The 6,268-nt window shown below is 34.2% G+C and overlaps 1 long non-coding RNA gene across 1 annotated transcript; it reads right to left on the bottom strand.

Moving 5' to 3' along the window:
* Positions 1-438: 438 nt before the first annotated feature.
* Positions 439-3,371, bottom strand: LOC132740050 (uncharacterized). Its single transcript, XR_009627092.1, has 4 exons — positions 3,055-3,371; positions 1,999-2,088; positions 940-1,051; positions 439-539 (listed from the first exon to the last, which is right to left on the bottom strand). It is a non-coding gene; the product is annotated as an uncharacterized LOC132740050 (long non-coding RNA).
* Between the last annotated feature and the right edge of the window lie 2,897 nt (positions 3,372-6,268).

A 6,268-nucleotide genomic window follows, 5' to 3' on the forward strand; every position in this document is an offset into this window, starting at 1 on the left:
AGTAATAAAGGGGCATAATTCTGAAAATAATGCATCAAGGTTATATACCTTCTTAGTATGGTAGTGGTAGTCCCACTAAATACTGTACCTAGTTTCAATTAAATATCTTTCATAGAATAGAATGTATGACTTAAAAAACTCAAACCAATGCGGACACAGACACACAATCGATCGTATAAGCTCTTTAATATTTTTACTTTTATAGTTTAGCTACAAAATAAACCTACTAACCTAGTTTCTGACTCCACATGACCCAGTTTCTGTAGGGATGGTAAGCATGCTGACCAAGCTTAATTATAATTGAACCATATCTGTGGCCTCTTGGAGTGTTAAAACACTAAAAGTTGAGGACACCAGATTTGCGAAGACAGACATTCACCGATCACGACCACAATAGCCTCGTGCTCACAGCTCAGATGAGCTAAAAACTTACAACACTTTAACTTCTTATTTTATTTTAACATTTAACACAAAAAGTCATTAAAAAAGACATTCTTCCTCCTCCTGCGGCCAAACCTGGAAACTTCCACATTGTTTTTCTGAAATAGAGGGCATTTTTATAATCTTTAAGGTTTCAAATTTATTAAGTTTCATTTAAATTAGTACCAAAAATGTTCTAAGATTTGACCTAGTGACTTAATTTTTGACCCCTCATGACTTAATTTTGAACATGTTCTAGATTTCATAGAGTTGAACATTAACACTAACTTTAATTAAAAATGGGCCAAAAATGTGGCCTCTAAAGTGTTTGCATTCTTTTTCTAAGATTTGACCTAGTGACATAGTCTTTGACCCCACATGACCCAACCTTGAACTTTGCCGAGATTTCAGCCAAACATTTTGACCAAGTTTCATGGAGAAACGACAATAATAGCTCAACACAAAGCTACAAAAAGAAATGACATAATTTTCTTAAGCTAAGTTGTATGGTGTACTCACAATCTGGTGCACTTTCCTCAAGAACCTGGATAGGAGCAGGAGCCTGGATGGGAGCTTGATATATAGGAGCTTGAACCTTGATAGGAGCTTGGGCCTGGATAGAAGCTTGAACCTGGATTGTTTAAAAATTAATAATTTAGTAGCACAACTTAACAAAGATTTCCAACATATATTTTTGATAGATAAAACAGTAGGTTGTTTTAAATTCTATTGGAACAAAACTGGTACTGAATTTTGTTTTTTGTTTGTTGTTTTTTTGAAAACACATTATTTTCTAACAATTCTGCTGGTACTAAGTCTATCAAACTAATCTTGCAATTATGGTGGAGAATCACGTGATATGGAGACCACATGACATGGTATTGCAGCAATTGATAATCTTTCAGATTCTGGTGTCCATGTGAGAATTTTTGTCAATATCTTTGTTTAACAGAAAATATTTTGGAGTATGCGTAACTGACAGGACTTGCAGTAGCCCCCAGTGACATTATAAACAATATTATGCTTTTTCAGGAAAATCCACTAATTTTAAGTTTAAAGGAACATAATGCTTGTGTGAGTAAAATTTCAATTACTGAATAAACATATCATACTTATCCTCTTATTGAAGAAAATGGCTCATTTCCGCATTACTATTCTTCAGAAATTATTTTTTCATCCAAACATACCTCCAAATATTACATTTGCGCTACATGAGTGCAATATATTTATAGCGAATTTTGAAGATTTTCTTTCATGTCTTTAAGAAATCAAATGCAAATATTTACATCAGAATTCTACTTGATGTCATTGGTGTGAAACTGAATACTCTTTTATTTCAAATAAAGTTTACAAATGCATAATGGGACTTTAAGATACCATGTTACGTCACAGGTCACCATATCAATGATTCCCCACCATGTCAATGATAAAATACACATATTTAGACCACAGAAGTGCAATACCCCTTATATGTTTTGTATGGCTTTCAGAAAAAAGAGTTTTTTTGGCCTCAGACTCATTTAATGTTGAGGCAATCATTTATGAAATTCAACTCATAATGTCATTGTGCCTGAATACCTTTTTCAAAGACCGTGTCTCGGACGCCTTTGCCTTGCCTCTTTTTCTTTTGGCAGAAACACTCGTCAAATGGTCCAACCAAATGTTCACCTGTTTAAATATAAATCAACATTTTAATACATTCACATTTATCAGATAAGAACAAAGCCTTAATGATAAAAAACAATGATGGTAATACATCTGAAAAAAGGATATTATTTTATTTAGATCTGTTTTGACATACATTGTATTTAAATGCATTTTCTTACTTTATTAAAAATCATATTCTAACAGAGACATAGATAACAGAGATAGGCTTCTTCCTAGCCAGTTAAAATACCACGCGTGCCTGCTAAACTTAAAACTTGTAGCAAGTAAAACTTATCAACCAGATATCAAAATCAGTAAAATAATACATTTTCTGAAAACTTATGCATTTGTCTATTGCTGCAGCCTGCAGGTTAAAATATTTACAGTTCCCATTAAAATAAATGTTACATCATTTTTTAAAGAGAACATCTTGATATTTATTGTTACAAAACTATTCATATGACAAAAAAAAATGGCTCAGTGGGTATGTTCTGCCATGTTTTTCTAAGGGAAAGGCATGGAAAGTTACCAATATTTTAACATACAGTCATAGATGAAAGATTTACCTTTCAAAGAAAGGGTATATAATATTTAAGGATCAAATGTACATCCATTAAGTTTTATTTGCTACAAAATACCTAATTTTCCACTTTTTGATAGGCATGAGTCATGATGAGTGATATTATAATGGGAGTATCCGTTTTGTTTCACTTGATCAGATCATTCATACTGCAGTTAAAGGGATTATCTCAATCGATACGACATTTTCTGCTGTAATCGTTTATATTCTACAGGCAAAGTGAACGTTCTTTTGTGGATTTTGTATTATTAATACGAGATATGTGTCAGTTTCATGTGATTTCCAACGCCTTGCAGACTCGCAAAATAAATGGGTCTATTCGCGAAAACAGATGACAAACATGAAAACCGCTAGGCTCCACATAGTGTCTGGGTAGAATACAAATGAAGAATACAATCCCTGTATACCTTTGCAAATAAATCCTAATTCTGGGGCAACCTTCTCGCCTTTATATCACACAATTTTCTCTACCGTAGAAAAACTCGAAAAGTTTCATGTCTGCAACTTCAAAAACACGAATAAAAATATCGCCGTCGTCTTTTGACCTTTCGCAGTTACTCCCCTTTTTTATTTTGTGGCGTCGAAATTCCCGAGTCCCGGGATTTAAAAACCGGCCAAAGTCTATTACCCGGGACCCGGATTCCATAAGTTTGTCAAATTCCCGCCTGTCAGGAATGGTCTTCTGTCTAAAGCCCCGTGTATGCCCGCCGCCCCCCCCCCCCCGGTAGGGCAAAATATTGACAGGTGCATTAACGCAGTACAGACGTTTAAAGTATTGTTTACGTGACGTCACAATGCAGCGCCATACAGCATGTGCAAAACAATTAAATCAAGTACGCTATTTCAATGTTGCAAACGACTTAAGTTTCACATTTATTTCACTTTTAATAATTTTTATTTCGCTTGAAAAATTATAGAGTGAAATAAAATAAACAAACAAAGTTTTGTCAACGTTTCCAAAATTCGTTATTCTACACACAGAAGATTTAACGACAGTTTTTATATTTTTTTCTTGAAAGTAGTCTGGCAAACATGCATACCACGTGATCAAGTGCCGTAGATCAGTAAAAATATACGGCACCTTGTTATCGGGCCGAAATTGATACAAGTGACAGGATAAATAAATCTAAACTCCCTTGGTCTTGTAATATGCAGAGGTAAAATAGCAGATAAATGAAAAACTCGATCTCCTCTCTTTCAAACATGTATAACAGGCTTTATAATTTATTAAATTGTTATGGTATGTGACTTTGTATCTTTCTAAAATGAAAGACAGTATTGATTTTTCAAAGTATCGTCTCTTGTGGTATTTACTGCTCGTTCCTGTCTATGAACATGTCTATGTCATGTACAGCGCGTGTGGTTCAAGTCTTAAACAAGGCCGTCCACGGGCAGATGTGCAGCGGACTATCAATCTATCTCAAATTTTACAAACAATTAATTGTTTATACTGAAAATCTACAAAATTAAAATATTCGTAGTGGCATCTGCCATAATAAATAGAGATATTTTCTGCGTAAACTTGTGTGTTTACTTTATTTATAGTTTGCTCGGAAATATTCATAAAATGATAGGCCTATTTAATAATTTTCTTAAAAAGAAATAATTGTTTTATGTTCGACCTTCTACGGTCTTCAACGGTCACCAGTTTTCAAAGACCTTCTTCTATTTTGATCGTTTATTCAATTGTCAACTATATTCCTGATACAAACGTTTATTTATCTCTCCCCCCCCCCCCCCCCCCAAAAAAAAAATAATGTTGAAAATAGTTAAATGAAATATCTTTATATCATTAAAATGTTCACCGCAGGAAACCATTTTACTTGTATATATTAGTGCGACATGGCGTGCTGTATCATGGTTTTGATGGAGAAATATAGAATCTTTACAACATCTGTATCAGGGCATGTCGACATAACTTATGTCTATTATAAAACAGGACGGGACCATTTGAACGTCATAATTTTTATTCGGAAACTAAATCCCGCCCATCGAGTAATGACTATATTACTGTGCAACTATATCGTTGAGTTTATTTATAAACTAAATATTTAGAATCGTCCTTTATTATGAAAACAATGTCGACTATATAAAAGTTTATCAGTCTGATGTTTAATTTGATCTTAATGTGTCAATTGAGTTGATATTTTACAATACAAGCTGTGCATTTCGTTTAATAACCATACTGGAAATAAAATAAGTTAAATAACTTAAAAACCCTTTCGTCGGACACTTTTGAAGATAAACATTACAATTAGTTTTATGCATATACATGTATACTCACATTTAATGCATTTTGTAGACTTGTATTTATCTGGTTGTAGACTTGTATTTATCTTGTTGTAGACTTGTATTTATCTTGTTGTAGACTTGTATTTATCTGGTTGTAGACTTGTATTTATCTTGTTGTAGACTTGTATTTATCTGGCTAGCAGTAAAACCAGAAACATATATCAGTCAGTGTTTGATATAAAAAACGTACTGATATGCATTTACTACTGAAAAGATATTCGGATACCATTGGAAGGACATTTCAGTTAACAGCCAAATTTACTGTTTTGTTTTTTTTATATTGATAACTTTGCAAATGACTGTATATCGGTTAGGTATATCAACAATGTATATGACAGTAAAATGCAAAGAGGCGGACGTTTGAATACATTTCAATGTTTTCCTGTAAACTATTCTGTCAATCTGTATGTGAATCACATATGAGCCACGCCACGACAAAACCAACATAATGCGTTTACAAACCCTATAACAAGTAGAGAAACTGATAACGAACAGCGGATGCGCAGGCTGGTCTGGATCCATGCTGGTCGCAAACCTACTATGTTGGTTTTGTCATGACGCAGCTCATAGATATGTGTGCCTATTATAAAGGTTGAAAACGTCAAATGTAAATTAAGTACAAATAGGTTCCATCAGAGGACTTAGCTATCTCGTGGCCACGACTTAGTAACTCGTGGCCACGACATAGTTACTCGTGGCTACGACTTAGTATCTCTTGGCCACGACATAGCTATCTCGTGGCCACGACTCAGATATCTCGTGGCCACGACTTAGTAACTCGTGGCCACGACATAGTATCTCTTGGCCACGACATAGTATCTCGTGGCCACGACCTAGCTATCTCGTGGCCGCGACTCAGCTATGAAGCTAGGAAGAGTGATGAATTAATAATTTTTGAAATAAGATATTGACGCGGAATAAAATAACTGTTTATTTTACAAACGAGGCGCATAGTACCAAATATTACAAAAATATATAGGAAAGTTTGATCATCGTGTATATCCAGTAACGCCAGAATGTGAAAATAACGCACGATCTATGCAATAAGTAACGCAGAAATGTGCAATAAATGGCGGATACCTGGCAGGATTTCCAATGCGGTAAGATAACTGGCCAATATATTTTTATTAAAATCAATAGCCGCATACGGCTGCTAAGTCATAACTCTTCATTCGTAATGAAAATTATTTCCACGAAATTCTTTTTTTTCAAGATCATTTGTGAAAATGATGGCTTGACCACCGTTTTGAGCGAGATTTTGGCTTTTAAGTACATTAATGCATATTATTTCGTATAATTTAGATTTTCAGTAGGCAAGTGACAAAAACT

Source organism: Ruditapes philippinarum, unplaced genomic scaffold (genome assembly GCF_026571515.1).
Source record: "Ruditapes philippinarum isolate M1 unplaced genomic scaffold, ASM2657151v2 ctg12238_1_1_1_1, whole genome shotgun sequence".
NCBI classification, from domain to species: domain Eukaryota; kingdom Metazoa; phylum Mollusca; class Bivalvia; order Venerida; family Veneridae; genus Ruditapes; species Ruditapes philippinarum.